Source organism: Microcebus murinus, chromosome 7 (genome assembly GCF_040939455.1).
Source record: "Microcebus murinus isolate Inina chromosome 7, M.murinus_Inina_mat1.0, whole genome shotgun sequence".
Classification (NCBI taxonomy): domain Eukaryota; kingdom Metazoa; phylum Chordata; class Mammalia; order Primates; family Cheirogaleidae; genus Microcebus; species Microcebus murinus.
In genome coordinates, this window is record NC_134110.1 from 12089672 (window position 1) to 12103089 (window position 13418).

The window sequence follows — 13418 nt, forward strand, 5'->3', positions numbered from 1 at the left end:
ATGTGTTGAATGAGTGAATAAAAGACGTTGTTAAAACCCTTCCTTGGGGATTCTGAAAGGTAGTTGTAGATCTGCAATTTTGCCAGAGCTTTTCTTACTCCTTAACTAAGGTTAGCAGCTACAGTGCCCCCTGCCCCCTCCCCTACCTCCAGCCCATTCATCCAATTGTTTTAGGTGAACTCTGACCTCTAAGGAGTAAGGCACTCCTTACAGAACTAGGGGCTAGGCCAGAACACACAGGGCCCTTGCTGACGTGTCTATAGGATACAAAAACACGTACCACACAGTTTGTCTTCCACTGCTAAAGTTTCCCGGGAAGGGATTGCATCAGCTTGAGCGTAGAGAAGCATTCAGTTAGGTAGAGCTAAGCCCGACAAGTTGTTAAGCATTGGGTGGGTTATTGTGACCACAGAGAAGAGTCTAGTCCCAAGTCTGGAAGAGGCAACAGTAAATTTCAAAATGATACAGGGGTCTGACCAGGGAGTTATGGGCGAGCAGAGACAGCCCATCGGCACAGTGACAGACTTCAAGGAGGTTTCGTAGCCCTGGTGAGAGGGAGGAAGTGAAGCATTAACCGGGTAGAGGAGGGTGAAGGGTTTCCCTGGAGGAGGGGACTGCCTGGGGAATGGCCTGGGGGAGAGAGAGTGCACAGGGACCATTCTTTGTCCCACTTCAGCTGGCATCTCCTGTAGGACTAAAGAACCCATGTGAGCTGCTTTGGGATCCTTCAGTGCATAACTGTGAAGTGGACTGGCATGGCCCAGCCCACAGCAGCAGGCAGTGGTCTCCCAGGGCACCTATCTCAGAATTCTCTAAGCGATCACCACCACGATGGGCCCCTGAAACCAATCCATAATGACCGCTTCCCCTAAGAAAGGGTTAGGTAGAAACTAAACATGATGAGCTGTGTGTACATGCAAGCGTGTGAGTGTGTGTATCTGTGATGGGGGAGGGGAAAGAACAACAAGCACAACGGCTAGATAGTGAGCTTTACATCACTGTGGCAATAGGCACAATTCCCAAGTGTTTCTCAGAAGAGGCATGCCACACCTGGACTTCCGAGCGAGCCCACTCATTCACAGGGAGCCCTGGCTCTGCAAACTTCCCTGGGCAGACCTAAAATACACCTGCTAGCTGGAATCACAGCTCAAGGCCCACTAGAGGAAAAGGAGAACTGAGGAATGTCCCTGCAATGCCAACATATTCCATAGAAAAGTGAACAATTGAATCATCAACTGGTTGTTTTGTTTTTATCACACCAACATCAGGGTTGTTTCCAACCATTTCCGTGTTTGGCATCACTTAGACAATGCATTGAGATTATTCATTTTTCATGCAGATATCTTAGTGTCCTGAAAGACACATCCTTATCGTCATTTAATTTGAGGCCAGTACTTTAGCATAATGCTGACTAAGAATGGGATGTTTTGGAAAGACAGGGGGAAAGGGTTAAAGTATAAAATTTGAGACTCTAAGTAAACAAAAACAACCAAATTGTTTTTTTTTCTGCCATATATACATACCTTTTCATATCTGCAGAAGTATGATCATTATTTTTAGTATCACAAAAGAGTGTCATGTCATACAATTATGATTTACCTTCCCAAACAATGGAGTCATTTTCAAAATTTATAAAAGATCACATAATCTTTAAGTCAAATATGTCACCATTATCAAGTAGGTGGTTTTTGTTATTATTGTTTTCTTGATTTTTTATTAGGACTTTAAAAATGACCTAGAACCACTTCACATTCTTCTTTTATGGAAAAGGAGCTTTGCTGGGCTATCGGCCACTGGGGGTTAGAAGGGAGGTGACTCAAAGTCTGGAGAGGCCATCTGATTCCTGAAAGGGGTGGGTGCCCCTAAACCAAACAAGTAAAAACAAAAAAAAAATTAGATAAGACATAATAATAAGCTGAAAAGTATTTAAAAGCAATCAAATGAAGATGTTGAGAATATTATACAAAAGAATAATGATATTTGTACGGTAGGTAAAATATAGATTACAATTTATGACAGGATACAGGAAGGAGACAGGAATTGTTTATAGGACCTTGTGACAGAATTTCAACAAATCTCTTTTAAAAGCTTTCTCTTTGCCTTGGCATCGATTCCCGGGCAACTCTGGCAGCTATATCAGATGAAATAAAATGCCCAGGCTGGCAGACATTGCAGGGCCTGAGGAACAAAACTCGATGTGAACTCCCGATTTTGCTGTGATATCTGTCTTTTGTCCAGTTCCTCTGCGAAGTCAGAAGCCTTATTGCCTCTCTAGTCAAGGCCATTTATCGGGGAGATGTTTATTTGTGGAAAGTTTCTAGTATTTTCCATGCTATCAAGTGGTTCAAGTGACCTCTTCAGCGACCATCCCTAAGTGATTTTCTCCTCCGAGGTATGGGATTAAAAATTCATGTGCAAATGAAGGTAACAGCTGAGCAGTATTGTCACAGAGGCCATCTGACTGTATGAACTGATTTTAACTGCTGTTGAATGAATGACAACATTGCGGCTTTGCACTTATGTCACACGTTCTGAGGCTTACGTGGATGAATATATGCAAAGTGCTAAGAACAGTGCATGGTCCATAGCAGAGGCCGTAACATGCTGGCTGCTGTTGTTATTGTTGTACAAGTGGGCTGGCTGGATAAATCAGGCTGCTAAGTACATTTCCACTCTCTGATGCAATTGCCTAATTTTTCCCTAGCATACCCCTGCCCTTACTCCCATTCCCTCTTCCTTTCTAAATTAATCTTGCTTTAAAACCCTTGACGTTCTGTGCCATTGATCAATGATAACCACTCACATTTATTACACACTCACTGTGTGCAGGACACTGGGCTAAATATGTTACATGCTTCATCTTATCTAATCCTTCTCAACACTTGTGAGTTAGGCATTATCATTTTGCTCATTTTATATGTGGGGAGATTGAGCTTTATGAAGATTAGGAAATGTGCACGAAGTTGTAGCACTTAGTATGAGCTGATGTGGATATGAGCTATCTAGATTCTAGGTAGGCCAATGCCAGGGCCAGAGTTTTCACTGGCAGCCAGTCCTGTTCCCAGCCGGACTCAGTGACTGTATTGTGATGTTTATCTTCTGTGTTCTTTATAAACTCAGCTCTCACTTAATCCTCACGTTCCCTACGCCCAACCCCCAGATCCTCCAGCTCCTGCCATGACTTTAGGCCCTTGGACCTGAACCTCAGCGCCACCTGGCCTAGCCAGCATCCCATCCTGACCCACCACGATGCCCCTATGTTGTATTTCTTTTGCTGAATAACATAGTTTCCAGGAAAATTTTTAGATCACAAGCATTTAGAACAAGAGAGGTTTTCATTTTGAGATAGAAAATAGTAGTAAAATCCATCTTATAAAATGTATGTGTAGTTAAATGGATGGATATAATTTTACAACTTTGCATTTCCTTACTAGAAATAATTTTTGTCTCCTTATGTAATGAACTAAATATTTTTCATCTCCTCAAAATTCACGTGTTGAAATCCTAACCTCAATGCGATGGTATTAGGCGGTGAAGCCTTTGAGAGAAAAATAAGTCATGAAGGCGGAGCCCTCATGAATGGGATTAATGCCTTTATAAAAAGAATCCTGGAGCTCTCTCTGTGCTCCCCATGTGAGGGTGCAACGAGGAGATGGCCATCCGCAGGCCAGGAAGCAGGCCCTCCCAAACACCTCATCTGCCACATCTTGGACTCTCAGCCTCCAGAACCGAGAGAAATACCGTCTGCTGTTTAAGCCTATGTTGTTAAGTCTATGGTATTTTGTTATAGCAGCCCAAACTGACTAAGATACCTTATATAGAGAGAAAGTGCCAGAATTTTTAGGAAAAGAGGCTTTCTAAGCAAATTGGGGATTTGTTGTTGTTGTTAATCAATTATCACGAAAAACTCCCTTTTGTTTCTATTGCCATTATTATCCTTTTTTTTCTTAAATGAATAAGCCCACTGTCCTGCCCCGGGAACTGTAGTAAACTAAACCGGACTGATCCCTTCTTAGATGATATCGAGTCTTACAGCTCCCCAGGGTCCATACTATGGAGATGAATTTGTGTAAGCATAGCCTGTGTAGGAGATCAGGAGCAGAGAGAGGTGCTTCTCATTTTTTTTCAATGTGCATAAGTCTGTAGTACTTCTTTCCCTTATCGCACTTTTCCCCTTCATGTGCACCAGAAGAAAAATTCAGAGATATTGTTTGTGCTTTTATCAAACATTTCATTATTTTACTTCAACTCACCTTTTCTTTTTGATCTAGAAACAGGATTCTGCTCGACTATTACCTCCCCTCTCTGTAGCTCTTTCTGTTTCCCTCTCCCTCACCCCCAGGCACAATTACTTCTCCTTTCTCTGTGTCCCCATAATACTATCTGCTACTTTCATAACCTGGTCTCATGGTTACTCGTCTACAACCCATTTTCCTACCCTCATCTTCCCTCTTCACTCCATCCTTTGCTCTGGCATCTTCTGATTCCTTTAATTCTTGAACACCTTCAGCACCTCCACATGCAGTGCTGATAGGCTTCACCTTGATCTCAATAGTGCAGTCTGGTGTAGCAAGGGTGGGCACTAGGAATGAGGACACTAGAGTTCTAAAGTAGAACCTGCCAGCCCTTGGCTAAGTGACCTCAGCAAGAGTGGAATGTTACAGTTGAATGCAACTTGAGAAAACTTGAACTCACTCATTTTATATATGACATCAAAGCCCAGGTAGGTCAAGTTCCTCACTCACTATCACAACACCATGGTTTGAACTCAGGACTTCTAGTTTTAAGTCGATCACTTTTTCTATCTCATTTGTCCCATGAGATCCTCCTTATCTAGACATATTGTGACTCTGGATATAAAAATAAAACAAGATTATAACTATGAGGGTGCCTTGAAAAATGTGGAATGTGAAACACATGAGCATCGACATCTCAATGGAAGCAACACAGATAGGGCCTACCCAAGCATGCTAACCGTGGCTCAAACCTGTGCTGAGACCCTCAGCAAAGGGTCATCTACTATTGATGCTTTTGTGGATTCTGCCAGAATAGTGGAGCTCTTGGTCATATTTCCAAAACACAATTGATAAACTTCTTCATTGACTCTAAGGTAACATAGAAGGTGAAGTTTGCTGATACTAACCTAAAGACTGATCACCTTTCCTTCCTGCTATTACAATATAAATGAAAAGAGACAAAAATATTGAAGCTTTGAAGCTGGAGCAAAACAGATATAAAAGAACAGACTAATAAAGAACCATTCATACAGGATATTTGTTAGTTAATCAATCTAAGGGAAACAACACTATTTCAAATAAATATAGAAACAGAGGCAAAACAAACAAATAATAAAGCACCAGAAAATTCAGGAAGGCCAAAGGTAGATCCCAGCTGCAGGCAAATGCTAAGATGAAAATATGGTGGCTGGTGCTGACCTGAGTAGTCTGGAAGGCACAGAAGGAATACTAAACAGTGTCCAAGAAATGAAGCTATGCTTATAACCAGAGCAAGCTAACTCTGTTCTCAAGTGCAAGGAATAAACAGGATAGATCCACATAAACCATGTGCAAAGACGAGAGCCAGGAAGGGTGCAGAAAACTAAGACACCCAGCACTCCCTCTTCCTGGACTCAGAGCATGTGGCTTGGGGAAGAGATGGCGGAACTCAAAGCTATAGGGATGCCTGTAAATTTGCCCAGTCCTCAGAAACACATAAGCTTCAAGGGTCTTCCATGATATCTAAATAATGTATTTGTATAAACTGAAGATGTTGGTTACTTTTTATGCTTGCATCCAATTGCTGTACAAGTGGAAAAGGACAGAAATCCACTTCCAGAATCTCTAGGAGAGAAATATGTATATCAAAAAATAAATAAATAGACAAAAGCCATTAAAAAAAAGGAAAGAAAGAAAAAAAATTGAATTACATTATTGGACACAAACTAGGTTCTTGGTAGGAGTCTTTTGTCATTAGTGAAAAATCAGTTACCTATTAATATTGTCATTTTCTTTGAATAAAATCTGCTCAGATGGGCTATAGGAAGATATCCTTAATTTGCTTCCCTGGTTGGAGGCCGCCTGAAGAAGGAAAGTGGAACTGCTGGTCCCAGGAAATTAAGAGAGGCGGTGTCAGGGTGCTCAGTAGGAAGCTGATTTGAGACTGAAGTAATTGCCAAGATGATTAATTATTCCTTTGAGTTGTACACAAGTATTCCTTTCTCTCCAGCTCACCGGCGGGCTGACTTCGGAAGAAGAGCTCGCCCACACCGGCAGGCCCAGCTGCCCAGTTCAGTCACACAGCCCCACTCTCCCCCGCAGAGCAGTGGCCAGGGTACATGGGGCCCTCTCTTTCCTCCAGAGAACTGCCCGCAGCGTCACCTTGTCACAGCTCAGACCCTCTTTCGCCAAGAGAGTAGTGTGCTTTCCTCCATACTTCTCAGATCTTTGTGAGAATATTTGCATTCAGGGTGTGTCTTTTGTTGTTGGGAAGGAGAGGAGGGGAGGGCAGGAGCCTCAGCTATAGTGCTTGCTTTTAGCTAAAGGTTTCACCAATGTGACTGCATGTAATCTTCACCAGTGTCCTATCAAATTGGTATAATTTTCTCTATTTTATGAGTCAAAGGGGCTGAAGTGAGCAAAGTAAGGCTCTGAAGGTCACATGGGTAGGAAGGGATGTGGCCAGAACCCAAGTCTTCCTGGCCCCAGAGCACATCACCTTTGCATTCTATGAGGCCACTCCCAAATGTAGACACAGTTCATCATGGAGGTGCCTTGTCATGGTGCTAACGTACATGATCTCTCCCCTGAACAAACGATAGAGAGCAGAGGAAATGGAATGAGCCTAAGGGTGCATTTGAAAACGTTTATCGGTTAATTGGCTGAAGAAATTGAAGGTACTTGGTAGTTGTTTCAATTCCATAATCCATAAAGGCTATTTAAGAAGACAGATGCATCGACATATGATATAGGGTGGTGGTTAAGAGCTTTGTCCTTGGAACTGCTTTGTCTGGGTTCGTATCCCAGGTCTACCAGTTGCTACATTAGTGGCCCTGGGTAATAGACTGAAATGCTGTTTGCTTTTGTTTTCTCAGCTTGGAAATGGGTATGTTAAATAACGTTGTTAAATAAAGAGTATAGGAGGCCACTGGTTTGTTTTGAGCTTCTGCACTGGACCCAACAGACCAAAGCAAAATGGAGTCACTCATGCTAAAGTCCCAAGTCCCACCAAGCTGGAACTAGGTTGTTTATCTGACCTCACAAGAAATCAGGGGAAAGAGAGAGAGAGAGAGAGAGAGAAGAACCAAATCCCCAAACAGGCCAGTTTTAGTTGGTATGATAAGGAAGTCTCTGTTTTAACCTTTATGTAAGAAGTAACTTTGAAAGGACCCATCCACTTTTCATTCTCTGTTTCCGCTTCCTTCAGTCCTTTTCTGTCTGTGCTCAGCTTCCTATGCTCAGCTCATTGCACCACTCATTTTATTTTATAGAATGAAGCTTTACCTGATTCTAGAATCCCCTAAATAAAAGCCAATTTCAATCTTTAATCAAAATTTGTTGTAATTTTGCCTTTTGACAGTTCTTACCTCACGAGGTTGTTACGAGGATTAAATGATACATGGACAATGTTTAGAACTGTGCCTGGCACATAGTAACCACTCAATAAATATCAGCTGTTATCCTCATCATAGTAGTAGTAACAGTGAATAGCCACACTAATGGGCCTCAGAGGAACTGACATACATGTAAACTATTGGCTAAAAATCAGCGGCAAAAAAGAAATAGGAAAAGCAGGACAGGAAAGAAAATCTTTGATTCCACTGTAATTCAGGTAAAGATCTGGAAGTTTGGGCCAGCTGAAGGCTAACTCTGAGCCAAAAGTCTGATGCAATTGTTTTAAAAAGGTGAGTGTATCCAATAAGCAGGCACATGAATATAAGCAGAGTGTCCTGTGAGTCTTCTGCCTTCTGTCCCTGTTGATCGGTCTTGAGCCAAATAGTTTCATTTCTGGGCAAGGTACTTAAAGTGGGAAATTAATAACCTCAAACTAGAATGTGTGCAGAAGAGAGAGAGAGCAAGAGGAGAAAGGTCTGGCAGCCGCTCCATTTAAGGACTACTTGATGAACATGAGGGAGGCTGAATTTAGAGACATGAAAAAGGAAGAAATCTTGACTGACTATTCAAGAGAATATTTTAACTACTACAATTGTCCAACTACGAACAAAGCTGTTTTGTTTGCTCCTAAGCTCCCTGTCTCTGAGAGTATACTTGAAAGAGTTGAAAAAGAACTTGCTATGGATTTTGCTAAGAAGACTGTTGATGAAAATCGGACTGACATAAACTTTTTGAAACTTCTTACCATTGCTGATACTTTCTGATTCTAGAATGGAAAGAGATAAACCTTTCTATAACCACCTGCTTCTGGTACCAGCTTCCACTCGGATGGCAGACACATCATATTAAACTGGTACCCTCCATGCCTTCTGATTTCCGTGGTGAATAGAGTTTCTTGCTTATAGTGTGCAGATCACCAGGACACCCATGGACTTCTGCTTCCTTGCATTGAGCTGGATGCTTTCCAAGAACCAGGTGTATTTGTCCCCGTTTCTATTCAAACCGTTGCATCTGTTACTGTAATTGCTTAGTTTCATTAAACATTATGTAAACTGGTGTAATATTAGTGTTAGAAGAAAGCAAGATGTTGTGTCTATGAAAACTAAGTTGAATGCTTTGGAAAGATTTGATGAAAGCGATTTGCTAAAAAGTAATTGCTGTTAAATTAGGTGTGAGTTAGACAAATGTATAAGATTGGGAAAGATCATTAAAATTTAGATGGATTCTCTTTTGAGATTGCTCTGCAAGTCTTTAAGTTCTTGCTCCACTTTGTAGAGACTGAAAATCATGGATGCTGCTTAATGGGTGTGATTTATGCAGAATGACGACGCAGAACAGGGATCGGCAGGCCCACGTGCACGGAGAAAGCCTTGGCCCTAAATCAAAAGATTGACAAATTAGGGATCTGTTTTTATATGTTCTGAGTTAAAAAGTTTGATCTATGACATTTCTTTTTTATGAGTCTGTGATGTGATTGGATTTTTTAATGTGTCACCGACCATCTACTAGCCATAATTCTGCAGACGGAAGGGCTGCTGTTGTTCAGGCAAGTGACAGCCGAGTGACTACAAGGAGGATGCTGCTGTAACTGTCAGGAGACCTGGCATGGCAGAGTGTGATGCTAGAATTCCATGGCAGGCAAAGGCTGAGACTGGGCGTTTCAGATATGGCGATACAAAACGTGCTGAGCAAGAGGAAATTGGGCAACTAGCAAAGCTGGGGGTCGTGGGGCAAGGAAGCAGGTTTAAGATTTGGTCCACGAGACAAGAGGTGAGTAGGACGAAGTCAGTGTCAAATACTGGATGTTGTTGTCACATGAACAGTGGAAGTGTCCGAAATGTAGCTAAGAAACACTAGCCAATGTCAGCCCTGAGACAAGCAGGAGAAAGAAGAGAGACCTGCAAAGGGTAAGAACTCAGCGGCTTAACCTACATCCCTCAGATAGTGTGGGGCTGTCCCACACTGCTCCAAAAGAAGTGCTGGTGTCTCAAAAGTTTCCCCAAGCACCTGTCAGGAGGACCAGTTCTTTGTCTTGATGTAGAAAGAACATTTGACAAAAGGCAGCAGAACTGCGTGGGCTCAGTGGTCTGGCATTGCCACCAACTTAGGCAGATCTCCAGGGTGACTCCCAATATTACTCCTTCTCACTGCTGCCCTTCATTGATCAGCTGCCACATCCTCATCTCCCTTCAGCTGAAGACCCAGGGATCAACAAGACAACATATGTAAAAACATACAAAGAAACCACTTTGGATTAAATGCAAGATTTTACTATTGTTTGCAAAATTTTGGTTCCAGCACCTTCATTTAGCAATTTGCTTCAAATAAGAGTGCCTGCCTGGTATGGAAAATATAAACTAAGGTGGAGTATAAACTGGAAGAACTATAACAATAAGAGGATTCCAAATTATTTTTTAAATTATTAATGTTATTTTGAACTGATCTTTGCCATTTTCGAACTAGTTCAATCTATACTTAATGCTTCCAACACAGGGCTAAGTTTTTGTTTTTTGTTTTTTCCTTGACTATTCTTTTACTAGTTTTTTTTTTATTTTTACTTAATTAAAATATTTCTGTTTTGTCACAGGATAGGCATAATGTATTGCAAAGTAAATAAAATAAATGGAAGTATAAGGCAGAACTGGGATTCCAATTTCAGCCTCAATATTATTAACTGTGAGATCTTGAGCAAGTACATTTTCTACCTACATGATCCCTGGTTTCTATGCCTCTAAAAGAGTTGATAACAAAGCAAATTGATAACCTCAAAGGTTTTTATGAAGACCAAACAGGCTCATGATAATGCATGTAATTTACGTAGTTTGATTCTGGGCACCAAATAAAGGAGGCATTAAAAATTAGTGATATCAGTGTTACTTAATTTACAAATGAAATTTTTATACACTCAGTATAAGAAAACAGCATTATACTCCCAAAGTAAAATTATGAGGGAATTAGTCACTTTATGAAATGCGTTTTTTAATTTTCTACAGGGATTCCTTATTATTGGGCTCCTTTTCATGAATACCCTTTGTATAGTGCTTCAAATATAATTTGACTTACAATTATTAAATACCAATTGTATACAATGATGTATAGTATGATGGTTGGAAGAATGTAGATTTGAAAATCTACAGTTGGTTTTATTTCAACCCTCTGGCGTTGGAAGGCAGGCATGCTTGAAAAAATCGAAAGCTTAGGATCTAGAAGAATGGAATAAGGAGGAATATTGAAAATGGAAACAGCTGACCCTGTAAAATAGTCATAAAGTAATGGTCACATGGTATGATGGAGTTTCTAAGTGATTCCCTCAGTCATTCACACATGGATATTTAGCACCTCCCAGGTGCCAGGCCATATTATAGGCACTGAAATTTTAGCAGAGAATGAAAAGGTTGTATTGCCTGCCCTAGGAGCGTTCACTTCTAGCTGTGGAAAGACATGCAACAGACATGTAAATACATTCATAAGTAAAATTGTGATAAGTGCTACAAAGAAAATACAATAGAGCATCAAGAAAGATAGTGACTTAGGGTTTAGGAAGCAGAGTGGGACATCAGTGCCAGCGTTTCCCAGAAGTGACTTAAGAGTTGAGACCTGAATGATGAGAAGGAACGGGCTGTGGGGAGATTTGGCAGAAGGGTGCTCCAAGCAGGAGGAAGAGCCATTCGAAGAACCCACAGCAGGACAAAATTAGGAGTGTACTGGGGACAGAAGGAAGGCCAGTGTGGCTGGAGCCAAAGAATGAAGGGGGAGTGATAGGAGGTGGGGTGCAGAGGTAGGCTGGACCCCAGTCCTATAGCAGTGTGCATTTCAGTAGAAGTGCCCAATGAGCACTCAATGGGATCTCAGTGGAAGAGGTAGAGTCTGAGCTTGTTTGAGGACAAAATAGAGAAGAAGGAAGAGCAATATACTCAGGGACCCAGAAATGGTGCAACTGTGACCATTACATGGCAAAGTAAGCAGCCGGATTTGACTGGTCTGAAGGGCAGAGACATATAACATAGACATAGATTGGGGCAGAAGTCAGGGGAACCCTGAACTGACAGCAGTGTGGCCTTCACAAAGTAGGGAATGAGGCTGACTCCAGCTGCATGAGCACAGAGGTCTGTGTGATAAAAGCAAGATTCGCACAGGGAGAGCGTGGTGGGCTTGAACAGGGAGCGGGGGAGGAAGACCACAGTCAGGAGGCCCAGCCGAATTGAGCCTGAGTCAGTGCTCTCAAATTTGAGCAGGCATCCAAGCCACCCGAGGGGGCCTTGTTTCAAAATCACAGAGTGCTAGCTCTTGTCTGTCCCCAGAGTTTCTGAGCCAGTCGATCTGGGGTGGGGCCTGAGAATCTGCATTTCTAACACGTTCCCAACTTGGTCCGGGCACTACACTTTGCCCATAGCAGCCCTGGCAGGAAACGGCAGAGCGCAGTGGAAGGGACTCTGGATTCAGAGTTAGGAGACGAGGCTTCAGGGCTTGACACCGCTACAGGAATGACCTGAGCGGGTCACGTGACTGACTGCCCTGAGCTTTAGTGTTCTCATCAGGAAATGGAAATTATAATAACTGTATCCACAGATTCCTGTGAAGTTGAACTAAAATAATGTATTTTAAACATGTAGCAGAGTGTCTGACAGAGTAAATGTTTTTTATTTGGGTTGAATCTGAAATGATGAGAATTTGGACTATGTAAGAAATGGAGAGGAGGGGAAATTTCAGAGAAAAGGAAGGCTTTTCATTTTGTGTTGTTTTGTCTGTTTGTTAAGGCAAATGGCCTCTTTTTGTATGGTGTTTGCCAGCTGGAGTGCATCATGTGTATTTGCAAATTAATGCTGCATTTAAGTCCTAAGTGAAAATTGGGGCATAAAAAGAGCTAATAATTTCATAAATAATAACAAAATCCTCTAGCTAATTGCAAAGAATAGTTCTCAAATATTATATATTTATTGGTAAGGAGACCACACATTTATGTGTTTAAAAGACATTTAAAATATTATTTGTGTTTCATAATGATGAAATATTCGAATCAAAGTGTATAGCTCAGGTTTCTGAGGAATTTTACTTGTTCAGTTAATAATTCTACAGTGAGAAGCTTTGCTTGGTATTAATAATTTTTTTATGCTTCCCTTGACCTTATCTAAAAAAAAATGGAAAGAATTCTTTATAGTTTTAAAAGTCTCTATTTAAGAAACACTCTCCATGTGCCAGGCACTTTTCTGTGCATGCTCAAGAATTAGCTCCATTAATCCTTATGAGTTAGAGATCATTATCATCCCCATGTAACAGATGGGGAAACTGAGGCACAGACATTAAGCAATTGGCTTCAGATGATGAAGTGTGTAAGAAGCAGAGCCAAGGTATGAACCCTTCCATCCCAGGCTGCCTTTCTCTATACTACTGGGATCTTTAATGGGGGAATTCATATTACATAGGTCTGTCTATATGGGACCTTAAAAAACTCAGAAGTTAGGAGATAGGAGAGCAGAAGGGTAACATAAATTAGTGAAAACTCCAAGAAGGCAGGAGGAATGAAGACGATAGTGAAATGGGAAAAAGTGACCCATCTACACAGACAGCTGCTATTCTCTAGTAGATGTCTACTAGAATGGAAGCTTCTCGATGACAGGAAATTTTTGCTTGCAATTATTTTCTTCTACTGTGTTATGCATAGCACCCAGAACACAGTCCCTGGAAAACAGCACGTGGTCAAGAAATATTTGCTGAGTAAATAAATGTAGAACGCAAGAATGTTACCCAAATATATCCAGGTTCTCCATCTTATTTAAAAAAAGAAAAGCTAGATATCTAAAATTCATA

The 13418-nt window shown here is 41.4% G+C and overlaps 1 long non-coding RNA gene across 2 annotated transcripts; it reads right to left on the reverse strand.

Moving 5' to 3' along the window:
- Window positions 1-1685: 1685 nt before the first annotated feature.
- LOC142871846 (uncharacterized) lies at window positions 1686-4705 on the reverse strand. 2 transcript variants are annotated; one of them, XR_012920010.1, is made up of 2 exons: window positions 4439-4705; window positions 1686-1862 (listed from the first exon to the last, which is right to left on the reverse strand). It is a non-coding gene; the product is annotated as an uncharacterized LOC142871846 (long non-coding RNA). The 2 variants fall into 2 exon arrangements; XR_012920009.1 differs by lacking the exon at window positions 4439-4705 and adding an exon at window positions 4254-4342.
- Window positions 4706-13418: the final 8713 nt, after the last annotated feature.